Here is a 21,482-nt window from a genome sequence, read left to right as displayed (position 1 = left end):
ATAAAGAAATGGAAAAACATTCCATGCTCATGGGTTGGAAGAATAAATATTGTCAAAATGTCAATACTACCCAAAGCTATCTACACATTCAATGCAATCCCAATCAAAATTGCACCAGCATTCTTCTCAAAGCTAGAACAAGCAATCCTAAAATTCATATGGAACCACAAAAGGCCCCGAATAGCCAAAGTAATTTTGAAGAAGAAGACCAAAGCAGGAGGCATCACAATCCCAGACTTTAGCCTCTACTACAAAGCTGTAATCATCAAGACAGCATGGTATTGACATAAAAACAGACACATAGCCCAATGGAATAGAATAGAAACCCCAGAACTAGACCCACAAAAGTATGTCCAACTAATCTTTGACAAAGCAGGAAAGAATATCCAATGGAAAAAAGACAGTCTCTTTAACAAATGGTGCTGGGAGAACTGGACAGCAACATACAGAAGAATGAAACTAGACCACTTTCTTACACCATTCACAGAAAATTAACTGTTTAAATAAAACATGATAATGGTGTGTTGTGGTGTTTATAATATGTAGAAATTAAATATATGACAACAGTAGCACAAAGGACAAGAAGGGGAAAGAGATGTATATATGAAGTGGTATAATATTGCTTGAAGGTAGATTGTGCTAAGTTTAAGATTTTATTATAAACCCTAGAATAATCAATAAAAAATGAAACAGATGTTCACTAATAACACCAATACTGGAGATTAAAATGAATCATAAAGATAATTAATCAAAAATAAAGCAGGACTAAAAAAAAGAAGGAAGAAAACCAGATAGGACAAAAATTAGATAGCAAGGTTGTAGATTTCAACCCAACAAAATCAATAACTTCATTAAATATGAATGCTCTAAACACTCCAATTAAAAGGCAAAGATTGTCAGTTTGGGTAAAAAAGTATGACCTAAGTTTATACTGTCTATAAGAATCCCACTTTAAATATAAGGGCACACAGACTGCTGGGAATGTGGTGGAGTAGGAGGATACTGGGCTCACCTTGTGGCCTGAGGCCACGTAGATTACATCCACTTTAGCATAAATAACCCAGAAAATTACCCAAAGACTGCCAGACCAGACTCTCTGCAGCCAAACATAGACAAGAGGCCACGACCAAGAGGGTAAGAAGGGCAGAGAGATGGTGGGTGCTAAACAGACTGGTGAGCTATGGAGAGGGGAGAGGGGCAGGCCCTCACTCCAGGGAAGCCCACATTGGGAAGACAGATCCCCATTACATTTAGCTTGCAAAACCAGAGGGGCCAAATTTCGTGAGTTCTCACAACCAGTAGGACTTAAGACCTGGAATTTTAAAAGTCATCAGCTCTACTCTCAGAGAACCGGGAGGATGAGAGGAAGCTGAGTTTCCGAAGAGAGACCCAATCTTGCTCCGAAGAGACTGCAGGACAAAGAGCCCAAGGAGATACTAGGCAGACCAGCAGTTTGAAAAATGCCTGGGGCCTACAGGAGGGAGAGTTGTTGACTCATCTCAACCTGTGTCCCAGAAGGACAGTGATTGGTGGGGGGCTCCTCCAGGAACAAAGATGCTGCCAGGTACCACTTCTCTCCCCTGCCCCCTAGCCTAGATACTGGCAGGAACCAGCACCTGCCACCTAACTTGCTTGCACCACCCAACCCCCCAGCTCTCTGCTTCTGTGGATCCACCCCTCTGACTGGTCTGCCTTAGTCCCAGGGCTTCAGGGCCCCTCCCACAGGAGACCAAACCTTGCTAAGACTGCCCCTCTGGCCTCTGTGCACGTTGTGGATCCACCCCTTCAGTAAGCTCTTGGCCAGATCCCATTGAAGCGGTACCACAAGCCTAGCAGTGTGCAGGCAGCCCAGACAGGGGCCAGAGTAATGGAAAGTAATCAAGCTGAGCAGGTGAGCCAGAAAACATTATGCAAAATGAGAATAGACCTAGGCAACTCAACAACACCATCAAGTGTAACAGTTGCATTATAGGGATCCCAGAAGGAGAAGAAAGAGAAAAGGGGGCAGAAAATTTATTTGAAGAAATAACACCTGAAAACTTCCTGAATCTGGGGAAGGAAACAGAAATCCAGATTCAGGAGGCATAAAGAGCCCCCAATGAAGCCAACCCAAAGAGATCTACACCAAGCCACCCAGTAAATAAAATGGCAAAACCTAGGGATAAAGAGAGAATTTTAAAAGCAGCAAGAGAAAAGAAAGCAGTTACATACAAGAGAAACCATATAAGACTATCAGTGGGCTCTTCAGCAGAAATTCTGTAGGCTAGAAGGGAGCAGCATGATATATTCAAAGTGCTAAAAGGGAAAAACCTGCAGCCAAGACTACTCTATCTAGCAAGGCTATCATTCAGAATAGAAGGATAGATAGAGTTTGCCAGATGAACAAAAGTTAAAGGAATTCATGAGTCAGAGCAAAACCAGCTACTTCCCCATCACACATGATGCCATCAACCTTCCAGCCACCCTCCTGCCCATCTCAGCATGTACTGCCTGCCACCTGCTCACAAGTCAACATGACAAGTAAGCACACCTTCACCTCAGATAGGGACTCAAAATGACACTCTCCCCCTCAAATTCCAGCCCCTGTACTCAAGTTTGTGTGCAAAAGTGAGCATAATTATAACAGCAGAATGAAGCAATCCCAATGGGGGCACTAAATATGTAGAATATGTAATGGATAAAAGGAGTGTGCTAGGCTTGGAACACTACATATAGCATGATTCTGGTTACTGAAAACTAAAATAAAAAATAAATAAATAAATGTAAGGGAACATATGGCTTAAAAGAAAAATACATAACAAGCAAGCACTAACAAAAAGTTGGAGTGGCTACATTAATATTAGCCAATGTAGATCTGGGTATAAGGAATATTATCAGGGTTAAAGAGGAATAGTTCATAATAATAAAGAGGTCAATGCATCAAGAGGCATAACAGTCCAAGATGTGTATGCAACTGATGGGGGAGTTTCAAATATGTGAAGTAAAAGCTGAAAGAACTGTAAGGAGAAATCGTCAAGTCCATAATTATAGTTGGGGATTTCAATATTCCTCCCTCAGTCACTGATAGAATAGACAGAAAGAATATTAGTAAGGATATAGAAAATTCGAATTACATTATCAGGTGAATTGATCTAATTGACTTTTATACAACATTCTATCCAACGAGATCAGAATATACATCATTTTCAAGTACACACAGAATGTTCACCAAGAAAGACCATATTTTGGACCATAAAAAATTCTCACAAATTTGAGAATTTAAATCATGCAAAGGATGTTCTCTGACTGCCAAGCAATCAAACAAGAAATCAATAACAGATATCTGGAAATTTTCCAACATATAGGTTTTTAACAGCTTTTTTAAAAATATGAAATTTATTGTCAAATTGGTTTCCATACAACACCCAGTGCTCCTCCCAACAGGTGCCCTCCTCAATGCCCATCAACCACCTTCCCCTCCCTCCCACTCCCCATCAACCCTCAGTTTATTCTCAGTTTTTAAGAGTCTCTTATGGTTTGGCTCCCTCCCTCTCTGACTTTTTTTTTTCCTTCCCCTCCCCCATGGTCTTCTGTTAAGTTTCTCAGGATCCACATAAGAGTGAAAACATATGGTATCTGTCTTTCTCTGCCTGACTTATTTCACTTAGCCTAACACTCTCCAGTTCCATCCACATTGCTACAAAAGGCCAGATTTCATTCTTTCTCATTGCCAAGTAGTATTCCATTGTATATATAAACCACATCTTCTTTATCCATTCGTCAGTTGATGGACATTTAGGCTCTTTCCATAATTTGGCTATTGTTGAGAGTGCTGCTATAAACATTGGGGTACAACTGCCCCTATGCATTAGCACTCCTGTATCCCTATCAGCTTTTTAAGGATATAATTCACATACCATACAATTCAATAGTTGAATTCAATAGTTGAAAGTATACAATTCAATAGTTGTTAATATATTCACAGGTATGTGCAACCATCATTGCAGTGAATTTTAGGACATTTTCATTACCTCAAGAAGAAACTGTTTGCTTTAGCTGTCAACCCTTCTATCTCCCCACTGCACCTAGACCTAAGCAACCACTGATCTATTTGCTGTTTCTATAGATTTCACTATTCTGGACTTTCATATGAATGGAATCATATAGTAGTATGTAGTCTTTTGCAACTGACTTCTTTCACTTAGAATAATGTTTTCAACGTTCATCTGTACTGCAGTATGTTAGTACTTTGTTCATTTTTTATGGCCAAATAATATTTATTATGTAGATATACCACATTTTATTAATCCATTCATCCATTGATGGTTATGTGAATTGTTTCCATCTTTTGGCTGTAATGAATAATGCTACTATAATCATTCATGTAAAAGTTTTCCCTAATATTAACATCTTGTGTTGATGTGATGTATTTGTTACAATTGATGAACCAGTATTGATACATTATCATTAACGCAAGATAGTCAAACCAATTGGATTTGTGGGTCTAATCTGAGAGGCTGGCAGTATGGTCCAGTTTTCACTGGCCCAGGAGTCCAGAGCTCTGGGTTGTACTCACAGCTCTACCACCAACCTCGCTTCTGTGGACCCCAGTCTTTGAAAGCTTTGCCTGCTCTGCTGAGCACAAATTCCAGAAGAGCTACAACTTTTCTCTCACTAATCTTCTGTGGCATATGATGTCATTTATATGCAAGAGTGTATATATTAGGGTAAGAGAACCAGGAACTCACACACACACACATCTGCACATCTTTGTCTTCTGCACATCTTGCAGAGACTTAACATCTTTCCAGGGTATGGGGTTCATGCTGCATGCCCCTCAGGGATTTGCAGAACTTCCAGAGAAAGGGGCTCCTGGGACATACTCATCCTGGGGGTTTTTTGGAGATAAGTAAAGGGCTATTTCTGAAAGCAGACTTTTCCTTGGCCCTGAGAAGGCCTTTTATTCCTGTATTATTAGGCCAAAATAGATGCCAAGCCATTGATGATTAATGTTGCTAGATGGAGCTGGTTCACTTTAGATGAACTCTCTTCCCCTTCTGCATGACCATGTAAATCACAATGAGCTATTGCACTTCCTAAGTTTAAACTCCTCCTTACTATCAGACACTGACTTCTATGAGTGCTTCTGAAGTTTGGGATTTAAATATTGGCTGCTTTTCACAGTGAAGTCTTCTCATTTTTCATTCCCTGTGTCTTTTGTGGGGCAGAGCATTTTTCTGTGGTGTTCAAATAGAAGCTTAGCATTTGTTCCTTCTTCTGCATGTTAATTTGGTCCACAAACTTTTTCTGAGAGACTCTTCACTTTCTGCTGGGCCCTTGAGCTGAGCTTAGCAGTGGGCTCTGTGGAGAGAATGGAAGTTCCTCTGACCTTGGGAAGCATGCAGGCCGGTCTAGATGGTTTTAGGTCTTGGCCAAGAGGCCCACCATGTCCCCAGCTGCCCATTTATAAACTCCTCACTCTCCATTCACTGCCACTCACCATTTGACATCTGGGGTTCAGACTACTTACATCTCACAAGGGTGCTGGCAGAAGCCCCCTCACTTGTCACTGTTGCTCCAAGCTATCCTCTACACTGCCTCCAGTGTAAAGGACTTCTTTCCCACTGCAAAGTCTTGCCTCTCACTCAGAAGAGCTGGATCTCCACTGGCTTCAGGATGAAGTCCCAGCCCAGGGCTGGTATTCAGGCCCCTCTCCACTCCAGTATCCTACTTCCCACTAAGCTCTCCAAGATCTTGGCCACTCTCTTTCCACAATATTCATGCTTCAGCCATCCCAGCATCCCATGTATATGCACATTGCTTTACTTTGTTCATGCAATTCCTATTGTCTAGAATTCTCCTCCTCTTCCTTGAAGTTATTTCCAATGAATTTTTCAAGCTATGGCTATGACATCACCAAGTTTATGAAGTTTTCTCTAATCCCCAGAGAGTTTGTTTGTTCTCAGGTCAGGGAAGAGTGAGAGCAGAACCGAATCCTCAAAACCCTTGCTTCATGCTGTTTGGTGAAGAGAACTGGCACTGAGTATTATCCAGAATGCCTTGGAGTCTTCAGAAACATGGACTACCCAGGCTCTGCTGGCTGCTTGTTCATCAGGATGATGCTCATACCCTCTTCCATGAGCAAAGGTGCCTTCTTTGCCTGGCAGAAGATCTAGGGAGGGGGCCAGTAGGCAGGCCTTCCAGACCTGTCCTGAGAGGAATGGGACAGCCAGCCTCCCAGGCTAATATCCTCTCTGCTCACCCCAGGCAATGGTCACTGACCATTCACTGGGCACCAGGCACTGGACAGTTGCTGGGCTTCTGCACTCAAGGAGCTCACAGTCAAGCAAGGAAGATAGATCTCTCTACATAGGTATATTTATTTGCTGTGATTGCTGTAATAAGGTACCATAGACTTGGTGCTTGAAAAACAGGAATTTATTGCCTCCCAGTTCTGGAGGCTGGGAGACCAAACTCAAGGTGTTGGCAAGGTTGGTTCCTTCTGAAGGCTGAGAGGGAATGGTCTGTTCCAGCCCTGTCTCTGTGGCTCCCATCTTCACATGGCCTTCCGTCTGTGCATGTCCGTGTCTTAATCTCTTCTTTTTAAAAGGACACCAGTCATATTGGATTAGAGCCCACCCTAATGAGTTCACTTTAACTTAGTTGCCTTTTTAAAGACCATATATCCAAATACAGTCACATTCTGAGGCACTTGGACTTCAATATGTGAATTTGGTGTGGCGGGGGGAGGGGGGCGGGGGGGACACAATTCAGCCTATAACAATGGGTAATGGCAGTTTAGAGCAATGGCTCTAAAGGGATGGAAATTCTTCACAGAATGCTATTGGGACACAGAACAGGGCTACACATGCTGGCCCATGTTCTCTTGCTCTCTTGACCAACACTGCACATTGCCAGTCAGGACAACCATGACCAAGACCTGTCTTTAATTGAGCAGACCACTAGTAAGAAGCAGACATGGATTTAAACCCACAGCCATGTGGTCCCATATGGTTCTTTGTCAGCCTGGCCATGACATCTTCTAGTTTGAGAAGCCCATGCCCCTTGCTTCCTCCAATCTGGCCCAGATCCTCTTTGGGAAAGGGAGAGATTCCCATAAACCTTTTACTGTCTCTCTCCTTCCCTCTTCAGTCTGGTGAGTCAAAGGAACATAGGCTTAGGGCACAGAGAGACCTAAATTGAAATATCAGCTGGGCTACTTACTGGCTTTGTGTTTATGGACAGGTAAGGCCCATCTCTGCATTAGCTCTGGTTCCTTATTTCATAATATGGGATGGTAACACTTGCAGGTGTGATTATGAAGCTTAAATGAGAATATGCAGAGAAAGGCTGTGGAACCAGCCAAGGCTGGAGCGTCTTGACCTCTGTCCTTGCAGATCCTGGCATGGGAGCTGGTCTGGAACTGCACTCATTCAGTGAGGGTCCACTGAGTGACACACAAGTGACTGAATCAATGGCAAGGGAAGTGGTGTTCTTCCATGGCAAGTCCTTCTGCCAGCTGTGCCTGTGACTTCAGAGGGAGGGTCTGGGAGTTCCTTCCACATCCCAGGCTGAGGGGAAAAGGATTTCCTTCCCTTATGAAAGAGACATAAAAGAAAAAACAAAATGTGGGGTGTGGAAGGTGAACAGAGGCTCAGGAAACATCATTGACCTACTTCTCATCAGCGTCCATGTGGAGTGGCCCAAGCAGGCTGCAGAGGTGAGCACTTGGCCAGGGCTGGGAGGTGTGGGAGCAGAGGGGTGAGTCCAGGAGCCTGAAATCCAGAGTGTGGTGGGGGGGAAAGGCAAGCAGCAGGCATGAGTGTATAGGGAGAAAGAAAGACAACAAGAGCTGTCTCTCCTGTCCGTGTCCCCCTGCCTTGACTGGAGTCGCCAGAGTGCTGGTGCTGGGAGGCTGAAGGCAATGTTGGCAGTCAGGCTTCCCTCTGACTTCACTTCTGAAGAGCAAGAAGGGTCTTTGGGCCTTCTGTTAAATATAAACTGTCATCATATACTGTTTCATTTAATGGTGACAGATACCATATCAGGTAAGTAAGTACTCCAGGAAGTAGTGGAACTGGGATTTGAGCCCAGATCTCTCTCTGATTCTAGAACCTTCTTCCTATCCCCTAGGCTAACTGTCTCTAATGAAAAGAGAGTAGGATAAGGGATGATGAAGACCTGGCTTTGTGTCCTGGTCTGCCACATGCTGCCTATGCGACCATGGGAAGTTACTTAAACTCTCTGAGCCTTGGTTTCATTATCAGTTAAATGGGGGCAATACACACCCCCTCCACAAACACACATACACATCCATTCAGGGTCACTGGGAAAGATAAACCAGGGAGTCTGTCAGGAAGTGCTTTGTAAGAGTGTACATTCTCCAAGTTAACCCATGGCCCTGGTGTCCTACATGATACAGAAGCCAACCTTTAGGTGTCCCCTCCCTTCCTTCTTGAGAGTCCCACCCTCATTTTAAGTTACTTCACACTGCAAATCCTGAGAACAACTTCCCTCTCAGAACTTTCATCAGGCTTTCCCTTCAAAACCTCCCTTTGGGTTATCAGCATCTACTACCACCTCATTCATATTCTGCCTCCCTCCCTCCTCTGTTTCTCTCTCTCTCTCTCTCTCTCTCTCTCTCTCTCTCTCACACACACACACACACACACACACACACACACACACACCAGGCAAATAGGCCCAATCTGTCAGTCACTTACTCAAAAACCATATTCCTAGTGCCACCTGTTCACTCCTTTAGAAGGCTGCTGCCTGGATTGAAATGTGGGCCCATCAGATCCACAGTAAGGCCTGGTTGAGCCAGACTCCAGGAGTGAAGTGCAGACTTGGTGAACCTTGAATGCAGCATATCTGAGAAGGAAGGACTAGTACAATGGGAAAGGGCTTCTCACTAGGTGGTCCTTCTTTTATTTTTATTGCAAACAGGTCCTAGATCCTCTCCTAGTGCCTCTTTGCTGGGCACACTGTTATCAGTGACCATAGATTTCTACCTAGCGATAGCTTGGTCCTGAATGACTCTAACTCCTTCCCACATATATTTCAACAGTTAATTCTCTCTCTCTGATCTTTCTCTATTCATGCTAAATCCCAGTTTAGGAAGGAAAAGCTATTTATCACATTCTTGCATGGCCCTTCTATACCAGATTGAGTGGGTGACAGACGGGAAAACTGGAAAGGAAATGCCTATAATATTTAGTTGATGTGGTCATCATATTTGATTTGGCTGCATTGCCCCAAATGCAAATACAAATGTCCCACTCATTTGCATGTGAGTCTGTTATTCAACAGAGGGTAGGGTGGAAGAGCCAGTTCAAGTCCCAAAGTGATCTTGGAGCAGAGTGCAGCATTAGCTGGGACTTAGAGCAGTTATGCTGGGTCCCAGATAGCTGGAGGTGCCATCTCTAGGAAGCTTCTGAGGGGATAAAGTTACATGCAAATGCCTTATCTCAGCCAAGAGCAGCTTGGAAAATACCACAATCCAGTTTTGCAGAAACCCATTTCACTGGTACCTCTCACAGAGAAGGCTGTGGGGAGTAGAAAGAACACTGGACTTGGAATAGAATTACTCAGCTCAAGTTTGAGTTCTTTCACTTGACCTTGGGTGAGTTTCTTAGCTTCTTGGAGCCTCGGGATTCTCCTTGGCAAAAATGGGCTTAAAAGTCCCTGCTCTTCTGACTTCATAGGGCAGCCTGTTCTATGGTACACATTGATCACACTTTCCAGAGATTTCGCATTTTACTGGGCTTTTGCAGGGAGAAACTTCCCGGTTTATATAGGCCCAGCCTTTTGGCCATCAGGTTTATTTGCAGTTCTCGTTGTTCAAGCCTGGCATTTGCCACAGAGCAGGTCAATGTTGTGGGCAAATAGCATGAGATCAGCCGGGCTGACCCGGGGAGGCACAAAGAAGTGCCATCACACAGGACCTCTGCCTGGGACAATTCTAGAGGCCATCTCCCAGGCCAAACCAGCCCTGGGATAAAATAGACACAAGGCTACGGACTCAGGACAGTTTCCCAAAGGAAACTGTCAGAATCAGAAGGACCAAGGCATTTAGCTGAAAATTGACATATTTCTGATTGGACTGGTTTAAATACACAGGAAACTTCTTGTTGATCATCGTGAATCATATCTGGAGGGCTTATGCTTTTCCTCCATTTAGCAGCTCCCAGACCATGCTAGAAACAGTTCTGCAGAAACTTTACCCTGGGACTCCTCTTAGCCTTGCTGTGGGGTTTGGCCTTCTAGAAGGCTTCTGCTCCTCACACCCCTGTGTCCTGATAGAGCCCATGTTGCAGCCATTTTGATAGTGTGGTTGGAATCGCTGCTGGTGCAGAAAGCTGGCGCCTTCCTGCCCTCAGGTTTTGTACGTGTCCCCTCCTGTCTCCCAAGAACAGGCTGTCCTTCACCCGACATTCAGAGCCTTCCCTACCTCATCTTTTCAGTATGAAATAGTAGGGAGGATGGTTGGTTTTAGATGCAAGCAGATCTGACTTTAGATGCCAGCTCTATCTCATACGTGGCCTTGGACAGTTACTATACGTCTCTTTCCGAGCCTCTTTTTTCATCTGTCAAAGGGAGATGATAATGCCTCATGGAGCTGTTGTGAGGGTTGAAGAGAGGATAATAAATGCAGAACATCTGGCCCAGTACTTGAGCCATCGTGGCTGCTCGGCTATGAGCACTGCAGTTCTGTCTGCAGAGTCTGGCCCCAACTTCCCTCCAGACTTTCATCTTCTCCTCAGCATGCCCTGTGCTCCAGCCAGATTTAGTCCTGCTATCACCCTACCACTCTCTGAGCCTTTGCTTATGCTCATCTCTTTCCCTGGAACATCTTTCCACATCATGTTCACCTGTGTAAAATCAGACCTAATCTTCAAGATCCAGTACCAAGAGTGTCCATCTGAACCCCCAGCCTGATGTGATGGTTTTTCGTCTGAGTCCCTGTAGCCCTTCAGCCCTCCCTTGTGCTCACCATGAATCCTGCCAAAACCACTGCTCTTTGTCAAGCCTTGTACTCAGTGCTACAGTGTGTCCTGAGTGAATCAGACCTACCTTCAAGGAATTTAGTCTGTTGAGCAACCAGAGAAATTGGGCCACTGCTAGCAGAGTATCTGTTCTGATCATAAGTAGCTGCCTCATGCTTGCTTACCCACAGACAGGCCCACAGGCTACTGTGTTTGGGGGAGCAGGTAGCTATCAGGGGTGTCCTCTCCCCATATTCCAACATCTTGAATCATCAAGGACTCCATCTCTCTGTGTTGCTTAGAAGCTTCTGATTCAGACCACTCGAGCTAGCCCAAGGACATGGAAATAATCTGTGTGGCAATGAGAGCTAAGATTTTGGGGTTGGAAATTTGATTCTTCCCCACCCCGCCCCACTTACTAGCTGTGTGTCCTTGGGGAAGTTACTTCACCCTCTGTAAAGTGTTTCTGAGGAGTAAATGGGAAGGGCCAGGCACAGGGGGGTGCATGTTGGTACTCAACAAAAGGCCATTATTGTTATTTGTCCTGCCAACATAGAGGATACTACAGCATACATGGGCTTTTCTTGGGCTCCATTCAGGGGAACTTACATGCTGAAGTGCCAAAGGACTTTTTCACAATGAAGCTTTGCCCGTGAGGCTACCCCAAGACATGGGTCCTGAGGAGAGTAGTTCACAGAAGCCCCATTTGCTGGAAAACAGTAGCTATTACTGAGAATGTGTTGATGTGAGGTCAGTCTGCAATGATCTCATTTAGTACTCTGGTGAAAGCTGTCCACTCGGATCTCATTGGTGTGTAAGGGAGAGTGTGTATCTTCCAGGAAGAGCTGCTTTTGACCGATGTGATTTGGTGGTTGTGGGAGACAATGAGGAGGGCATGGTGACAGGTGACCCATTAAATATGACATAAGGATGAACTTGGCGGGGCTTCTGTTTAACATTTAGTGCTTTTTCCTCTGTGGGTTTTGGGGACCAGTTTCCTGTCCCCTGGCAGTGTCCTGCATGCGCTCGGTTTTGGGCTGGGCTGCACCTTTAGAAAGCTGGACTGATGGAGACAAGGAGGCAGCCAAGGCTGTAGAGATAGGTCCCTTTGAAAGCTGTTGAAAGGGCCCAGACATTGTCAAAAGTTGTGATGAAATGTGGGTATGGTTTGTGCAGATATTAGTATCTGAGGTGGGCTCATCTTGTGGGTCAGCATGGGAGCTTGGGGACACTGCAAGTCCGGGGCTTGGAGGTGCATTGCCAGCTGCTGAACTGTTTGCAGCAAAAGCCTGCCAAGCAGCTACTGGGAAGAGGGGGACTGTCTGTCACCTCTGGTGAAGGGGCCAAACAAAAGCTGGGAAGGGAGGCAGGACGTGATTCAAACACACTGGGGCTTAGGGCAGGGCTCCAGGAAGGAGCTGGAGTACTAAGCAGAGAAACTGAAGCAGAGCCCATCCATATGGACTTGGCCAATGTGGCTGGGGTGGGGAAAGGCAGTGACTCTACAGCGTAGGCACAGGGCAATGGGGCTCCCCTAGCGCCCCCTGCCCCCAACTGCCTGCTGTAGGGCAGCAACATAAGCTGCTGAATGGACCCTGCTGGGGCTAGGGTAAGATCAGGTCTGGGACTGCGGGAAAAGGCCTTGAGTCTGGCTGTGAGGGACAAGCATCAACAGGGACCAACAAACTGGCTGACCCAATTCTCTCTTAGTTCTTTGTTAATTTTCATTTAGGCACCATATTAAAGATTATTTGCATACATTTCCCTCATTCATTCAACCAGTATTTATTTACTAGGCACCTGCTCCAGTCAGGCCCTGTGCTCTATTCCAAGCAGACTAGTGACACTGAAACCGTGACTGTCTCCTCAAAGACTTCTGTCTGTCTACTGGGGTGGGCAGATGAGTAAACAAGTGGAGCGCAGCATGGCAAGGACGAAGGCCAAGTGTGTGCAGAGCAGCACCAGAGCCCAGCGGAGGGCGCCCCACCCAGCAGAGGCCCCTTCCTGGGGGAAGGGCAGCCTACAAGCACTTCTGGCCAGGATGCAGTAGGGAGGTTGATGCTTACCTCTTCTCTTGACCTCCTTCAGTAGGTGTAGTTTTCTTCTCACACACAGAACTTCATTTGGTGGGTGGAGGGCACATCAAGGCAAAGCATAGGAAATTCTAGGCTCCTCACGAGGGCTGGTTTGATTTCATTCTCACAGCTGGACCAAGGACTAAGCCCAAGCACTCAGAACAGAACTGTCTGTATGGACTGGCTCTGACACAGGCCAGAAGCCAGCAGGGTGGGAAAGGGCCTCAGGCAGGGGAAAGCAGAAATAGACAACTTCACTTGGGGGCCCAGGAATTTTCTCCAAGTTGGCAGCAAAGACTCGTGGGAAAATGAAACTCCCAGAGAGGCCTAGACATCTTTTCCCTCTGGGGTGAGGGATAGTTTTCCTGTGGAGATGGCTATGTGAAGGTCCTTGGTCCTCTTAGGAGAAAAGATGTCCTTTCTAATGATCCAGGGACTAGGGTTTTATTCTGAAATGGGATGGAGAATGGCAGGAAAATTCACCAAAGGCAATAATAGAAGCCACTAGTGGGAACGATTGTTTTTGCTTTTAAAAATGGTTCGACAAGTATTAGGAGGGAAATTATACTGTGCCAGAACTCAGGGCTTGGAAAAGAGGAGGCAGCTCTCTGTGGGCTTTCTGGCCTCTTTCCATCCTAAAATGTCCTATTTTTCTGCATAGAATAAGAAAATGTACTTGTCCCCCACCCCCTTGCTTCCCTCCCTCTCTCACTCTGTTCCAGTTTCATAAAACCATCCTGAGGAGCAGCTTTGGTTCTGCCTCAGGGATCACGTGCACACCTCGGTGGCGGTCTGCTCTCTAGCGTCTCCTGCTGGTGACCCATCCAAGACCGTTTACTTAGCTGCCAGGACTGAGTGCCACCTCCTTCCAGGGTCAATGCTGTTCTTGGTAGGACAGTTCAAAGGTGTCCCTGTTACCCCCACTGGAGAACACTTCCAATTGCTAGTCTTAGGAAAGCCCAGGATTCACAAAATCTCTCTGAAGCCAAGTGTCTCTTTTCTGTTATCACTATGCCCATTTTACAGATGGACAAAGGGTAAGCTAGGATTGTAAAAACTAGGAAATGCCAATGGTGCTAGACTGTGCTGGTATTGCTTAGTATTTGCACACACAGTTGTTGATTGCAAAGCAAAGCACCAGGCTCAGCCAGAGCCTAACCAATCCCTATTTTCCCCAAGTTCAGACTGGGAATAAGGACAAAGTAGACAACCAGAAAATTATTTTACACATGTAAGAGATGCCTCTGAAGTAATGGGACTCAACTGTGTTCATCCTGGGGTGGCAGAAAGATTGATGAATTTGGAGGCAAGAAGTCTAAGTTCAACTCTCCTTTTTGCCACAGACTAGTTTGACCTTGGAAAAGCTGATCAGCCTCTCTGGCCCTCAGTTACCTCATTAGTAAAGGGACGGGAGAGCATTTAGCCACAAGGTTATTGAGACAAAGTGAGATCAGGGATGTGGCAGTACTGGGATACGGTGGCAGGCTCACTGTCATTACCCCCCCCCACCCCCGCCGTAGGGTTTTAAGTGGGTGCTCGGTGCCTGTAGTGTTTGTGGGCCTTGTCTTAGGGGTATGCCTTCAGAGCTGGCCAGCCATTCCCAGAACGGCTCTGTAACCCAAAAGTCTTTCTGAGAGAATGCGGAGATGGTGGATAGTTAAACCAGGGAAGACTGGATCTGGCTACAAAGGCTGGTGTGATTCATAAACTGTCTCTGAGGACCACCTCCACAACCCCCCGGTGTTGGAGCAACAGTAGTTCTGAGAAAATGCATAAGGCCTCGCAAGGGGATGACTGAAGGGAGACATTTCCTTGGTGTAAATTCTGGTCCCTTTGCCTGAAAGCAGTCTCATTCTCACACCACCTTCTGTATGAAAGGCACCCATGTAAATGTCTAGTCCATTGCACCCTGTCAGTCCCCATTTTTCTATTGACTGAGGCTATTGGGGAGTCAGTAGCCTCTATGGTTGCTTCCGGTTCTGTTGTGTTCCAGTTACAATTCTGCTTCTGGATGGTATGAGCTTGCCTCAGAGGTGATCACAACATGCTACTGGGAACAAAAGCAAACACTTACAGAGCCTTACACCTCCTGCAAGGTAGGCACTGCTATCATTCCTATTTTACAGATGAGGAAACTGAGGTACAGAGAGGTGAAGTGATTTACCTAGGGTCACACAGCATCTAGGAAGCAACAAAACCAGGATGCAAACCCAGGGAGCCTGGCTACAGAGTTCATGCTTTGCTCTATTACAAGGGGTCTTGTAAGCTGAATCTTTCAGAATGCTCTTGTCCAATAGAAGTGATGAGAGCACTGAGCGCCCGGGCCAGGATCTCTCTTTGCCTGAATGCTGCCAACTGGCTATCAAAAGGCACAGTGGCTTTGAAGGAGGTATAATGCATTGAGTGGTACCCTCTGCCAAAGATATGTCCACCCAGAATCTGTGAATGTGATCTTATTCGGGAAAATAGTCTTTGTAAATGTAATTAAGTTAGGGATCTCTAGGTGAGATCATCCTGCATTTAGGATGGGTCCTACATCCAATGACAAGTGTCATGAGAGGAAGAAGAAAAGAAGACCATGTGAAAATGGAGGCAAACATTGGAGCAGTGTGCCCGCAGGCCAGGGACTGCTGAAGATTGTTGACAGTTACTCAAAGCTGGGAGATAGCCATGGAACAGATTCTACCCCAGAGCCTTTTGAAGGAGTGTGGCCCTGCTGACACCTTAATTTTGGACTTTTTTAGCCTCCACAATGTGAGAGAACACATTTCTGTTGCTTTAAGCCACCCAGTTTGTGGCAATTTGTATGGCAGCCCTAGGAAATGAATATACGGACCAAGTCCCCAGTGGTCTTGATGTACCATAGCTCCTCAAAGGCATTTGAGGGTCGAGGTCAGCATGGGGTGGGTATCAATACCGCCGACCCTCCGGAAGTGTCCAGGAGAGGAGAAGGAGTGGCTCCTTCAGGCCCACAGCCCTCTCCATGCAGAGGCTTCTAGCCCAGTGCTCAGAGGCCATGATGAATGGCAGAGCCATCTGCCGGCTAAGCCGCTCAAGAGGGGCCTTGGTTCCCAGTGGTATCCTGGAAACCCTGAGAGTGGCCAGTCATAATGACCCTCTAGAGGTCTCCTGCATTCCAGTTAATTTACCTCTTGGTTCACTTGAGCTGTATTTTATCCCTTCTAGTGTATTTTGTTTCATACCTACCAGATAAAGGGGATGGGGGGAGTGGCGGGAGAGAGGGGTCTTTGTTTGATGGACATTTTGACATTATTGGCATTGGCATCGCTCGTGTGTGGAGGAGACACATTGGGAACAAGGGTCTTCGACTGATGTCCTCAAGACTTGGGGGCTACAGAAAGTAGTTCGGCCACCTACTAAGTTCATCCCTCTTTCCCAGGCTCTGTAGTTCCCACTCAGAGGTTGAGCTGATGGCGGTTGCTGTGTGGTTGGAAAAAACAGAAGGATGGCTGAAAGGCTGGGGATTTGAAACGCCGACGTCTGGGACTCAGCTCAGGCTCTTCACCCTGGAAGTGCCTGTCAGGTTTGTGAGGTCCAAAGCTCTTAGCTCACACTTGAGAAAACAGGCCCAGAGGGAAGCAGGGACTTGCCCCAGGCTGCACACTTAGCTTGCTGCCAAGCCGGGCCTGGCAAGCAGGACTCTTTCCGGCCCATGTTGCCAGGCAGGCTTAGATCCTTTTCCTGGTCATCGTGAGAAGCCAGAGGTTGGGCAGGCCTCCTACATTCTTTTTCTAGCAGCAAGTCCTCTGTCCTTCCTCAGAACTTCCCGCCTAGTGCCCTGTGGTTCATAGGGGCACTGTGACCACGTTCCACTTGATTATTTAGGTCCCTGCCTTGTCTCCTCCACTACCCCAAAAGGCTTAAGGTCAGGTCCTAAGCCTGATGCACGTTGGTATTCTCCCCCTAATTCCAGGGCCCAGCCAGGGCCTGGCATGGAATAGGAGTTCAGCACATGTTTATTGGATGAATGATGAATAGGTAAATGAATGACGGAAAGAAAATGTTTATGGTAACAGTAAAAAGTCTTTTGTGTTAAAGCACATACTGAGAGTGAATTAGAATGGGCTCATTTTTATATCAAATTAGGTTAGCACTTCGGGTGTTAGCAGAGAAAAAATTACAAATTCATGCACTCTCATTCCTCAGTGGTGGCTAACCCCCAAAGATGTGAAGGAGAAACAGTAACCTAGTGTTGTCGTTCTGTTTTGCTCTCCTTCGCTTTTGTTGCTGTGATACTGTGCGTGCTCTGAAAGGCATTTTCTATCATTTCAAGCCTCTTACACAAATCCATAAAATTAACTCCCAACATTCTTTTTCTTCTTTCTTCTTTGCTTTGGCATAGTGTGATTAGTACACCCTTTTATCATATTTGAAAAGTGAAATGTATTAAGTGGTACAAGCTCACCAGCCTCATGGGTGCATGCGCTTGCCCAGCTCTGATGAGCACGGGGTGAGTGGGGCCCAGCGCAGATTTGGACTCCTGGCCCTGGCAGTCCCGGGGCTCTTACCTGGGCTTCCTGCATTACCATGGTCTTCCGTAAAGCAGTTTTCACAGCCAAATGTGCCATTCAAGAGGCAGTAGTGGGGAGCAGCACAACAGAAGCAGTTAAGAGGGTGGGCCCTGGACTCCCACATTTCCTAGCTGAGATATCCCAGGCAAGTCACTTAATGTCTCTGAGCCTCAGTTCCCTCTTCTGTAAATTGGATGCAGTAGCATCCTGCCATTGGTCATCCTGGGTGACCTCCCAGGGCCATCTTGAGGGTCCAGTGAAGTAACAAAAGCCACAAAAGCCAGGTCTCCAATACTTCCTTACTTGTTTCTGCCTTTTCTGGGCCATTTACAAGAGCAGAACTGAAGACAGGCCTTACCTCCAGCCTACTATTCAGCTGATCTTGAATATCACCAGGGCTTGAGAGAAAGTTTTCCTAAGAAGGGATGTTCCACAGGCTGTCAATGAACTATGTGGACTATCAGCCAGCAAGGTGTCATAGTGGGGACTGCAAATTGTGTTTGCATGAAGAAGGGAAAAATTATACCTCACAGACCTTCACTGTCAGACTGACTTAAGCCAGCCAAGCAGCTGGCTTACCACGTTCTTCCCCCACAGTGGCCTTCCTGGGGAATGGGGTTTAGAAGCATTTTCCAGGCCAGAAGAAACCAGGAAGGGGGATCCAGTAAAGGGAAGGGAGGCATGCAACCCCTGGGTAAGGGGAATCAAGTTTTTGTGACTTCCAAATCTCAGTGAGGTTATGTACACATCTTTCAGAACTGAGCCAGAGTTTGTCTGGTATTTAAGGTGGGATTCTTTTGGGGAGATAAATCAGGGCGGGGTGAAAATGGGGAAGGAAGGCCTAGCAGGAGGGAGGCCATGCCCTAAGTCCAGTGAGAGACTTAGCCTCTTCCTATGCAAACCTAGGGGAAGGGATAGCTCCTTTCAGGCCCCTTTTACTTTCATGTGGCATGATTTTGTGGGCTGTTTAGCAAGCTGCCGTAAGTCACAGTCTGAGCAACGTCATGTCCTCTTCCTGACTCTGGTATGTTCTGTAACCTCCCTGCATCAGTGTCCTCATCTGCAAAGTAGTCTATGTCAAGTGCTTACGGTCCTTATTTAGGTTGTTTTTGGCATCTCCACAGAAGTAGAGGAACATAAGGAAGGCCCTGGCCTCAGGATGACCCTGCTTGGCTGTGAAGTTAATTAGTAGGGCAGGAGGTAGGTCACCCAAACATGTTGAAATGAGAGGGAAGCTGGGTCAGGGCAGGCTTCTGGCCTGTCCCACCATAGCGCCAACCTTGAAGTTCTCTTGTCCCCCATCCTACCACAGTGAAGCCTCTCTGCTCTTGGCACTTGCCTGGACTCCCAGGATGCAGCGCTGCAGAGATGAATCCATTTGTCATGGTGCCACAACCTATCTAGGCGCATCTGTTAACCTTTACTTTTAATTCCCAGGAATACTGAGGAATTCTTTGAGAGGTGATGTCCATGGACTCACTTCAGGCTTCCTGGATTCTGGGTGTTCTGGTGGTGCCTGTATCAGGAAGCTGAGAGGAATTGGTCCCCGGACTGACACTAGTTTCTTTCTTTACCTCAAGTCCAGATGGAGATGAGCACCAATTGACTCAATCCTCACGAAGCTCAGAAAGTGTCTGGCACAACCTAGAATCTGGAAGGGGCCTATCATTTCTAAAACCCTCTGCTGGGTACAGGAACCCCCCTGTCCAGAATTAGGTCTGTCCTGGAATACCTCTAAAGACAGGCTTCCCCCTACTTCCTAAGGCAGTCTTCCAGGTTCAGACAATGCCAATAGTTTATGATGTTTTCCTTACTCTGAGCTGGAATTTCTCTCTCTAAAATGTCTAACTACCAGTCTTTGTCCTGTGTTCTGTGACTCTTTCCCATGACAGCTCTGGATGTAGGTGGAAGCGACAACCATGGGCTTACGTGCGCGCACACACACACACACACACACACACACACACACTCTTCACCATCCTGTTCTCCCTTCTAGTTTTTCCCCAAATATCTCATTCTTTAACCCATCTGGAACAAATTGAATTATTCAAGGAGAGGTAAACATTTAGGTGGATTTTCCTTTGTGTTCATATCCAGGTTCCCCCAGGGCACTTGCTAAATAAGCTTTAATTCCCGTGAGGTTTTTTTTCACCTGGTTTGATACTATTTCTAAAATACATCTTTATACAGGCTTTGCTTTTCCTTTTTTTTGACCTCAGACTCCATATTAGTTTCCTACTGCTGCCATAACAAAATGCCACAAACTTAGTGGCTTAAAACAACATATGTTTATTATCTGAGAGTTTCAGAGGCCAGAAGTCCAAAGTGAGCCTCACTGGGCTAAAATTAAGCTATGGCAGGCTACATTCCTTCAGAGGGCTCTAGGGGAGATTTTGCTTCCTTGCCTTTTCCAGGTTCTAGAAGCCACCTCCATTTCTTGGCTCATGGCCCCTTCCTCCATCTTCAAGGCCAGTGATGTAGACTGTTCATTTTCAATGCCTCCACCCCTCTCTGTTTGTCTGCTTCCATCACAAACTGACCCACTCTTTTGCCTCCATCTTTCATTTACTAGGACCCTTGTGATTACATTGAAGTCACCCATATAATCCAGAATAATCTCCCCATCCCCAAATCTTTAATTTAATCACATCTGTGAAGCACCTTTTTCCATGTAAGGTAACATACTTACAGGTTCCAGGGATTTCGATGTGGACATCTTTGGAGTCTATTATCTGTCTCCCACAGACTCCTTCTGCCTACAAGGCCATAGTGTTAACAGGTTGAGCTTTGTTGACCATGAATAGATTCATCTGTGACTACCTTGTGACTACCCAGGCCCCAGCCTCCCATTGCAGAGGGGTGCTAGGCCACTAGGGGAAGGGGGTAAAGTACAAGCAGCTCCAGGGCACAGAATTAGCCCCACATGTGGTATTTGAAGCATCTAATTCTCCAAAACTCTTTTTTTGAGTTTATTATGGGCCTGGTGCAGGCAAGAATTTAGTGAAAGAATGACTGTCTCACTGGCTGATTGACTGGCCTGCTTCTGTGTCCATCTTATTCATATGACCTTCATACAACACCCATCAGCTCGTGTCAGTTCTCTCTTCAGAGACGGTGGCACCCCTGAATTAACAGATTTGATCCCAGACTCAACCCAGGCTATCTGAACCAGCTTGCAGGCACAGCTTCACCCCTCACTGGACCCATCCACAAGGCCTGCCCTCTAGCCTCACTGGACTGGATAGGAATACTAGCAGCAAGCACATACAGAGTAGTTGCCAAGTTCCAGGGCCTGTTCTAAGGACTTTACCTATATGCACTCATTTAATTCTCACAACAAACCTATAGGTAGGCATCATAATTACCTCCATTTTACACGTAAGGAAGCAGGCTTGGAGCAGTGCAGTACCTTACCCAAGTCACTGATGAGTTAGTGGTGAGCAGAGCCAGCATTCAAATGTAGGCTCTTAGCTTCAGAGCCATGGCTTTAACCATTGTATTAGATCACTTCTCAAAATATCCTGTACTTCTCTTTCTTATGCCGTCTGCATCTTTGTCCTTGCTGCTCTGACCTTGGGGAAGTCAGTTTTTCTCTTAAGGTCCACTTATGCCTTGACTTACCCTTGCCACACTGCCTCCCACACCCTGACTATTCTTTCCTCTAGTCTCCACAGTCAGAGTACCTTTGGGTCATTCTGCACTGCAGTGTCGGCTGTTCCCACATCTGGGTCTCTGGGATCCAGCCCAGGAGCTCTATGAATGGTTGTGTTCTTATAGCTCAGAACCCTATGACCTGCTGTGCTGGCTCAGTGCAGGTGCCCCCCACCCCCCACCTGAGAAGAGTAGCTGGTTCTTGACTAGGTTCCACACACTTCTATAGTGGGAGGGAACCCTCTAGATCACAGGTT

The 21,482-nt window shown here is 46.3% G+C and overlaps 1 long non-coding RNA gene across 3 annotated transcripts in view; it reads left to right on the top strand.

The window, feature by feature from the left end:
- The window catches only part of LOC145714013 (uncharacterized), a 279,372-nt gene that overhangs the window by 133,599 nt on the left and 124,291 nt on the right, over positions 1–21,482 (top strand). For 2 of the 3 annotated variants that reach the window (XR_014136769.1, XR_014136768.1), the window contains exon 6: positions 7,377–7,699. The exons of the other annotated variant lie outside the window; for it this stretch is intronic. This is a non-coding gene — a long non-coding RNA (uncharacterized LOC145714013). The remainder of the gene's footprint in view (positions 1–7,376; positions 7,700–21,482) is intronic. 3 annotated transcript variants of the gene reach the window in all.

The sequence above is a fragment of the Panthera onca genome, chromosome X (assembly GCF_046562875.1).
Source record: "Panthera onca isolate mPanOnc1 chromosome X, mPanOnc1 haplotype 2, whole genome shotgun sequence".
Classification (NCBI taxonomy): Eukaryota; Metazoa; Chordata; class Mammalia; order Carnivora; family Felidae; genus Panthera; species Panthera onca.
Note: the sequence above shows the minus strand (reverse complement) of the source record. Positions and strands in the feature narration are given on the sequence as shown.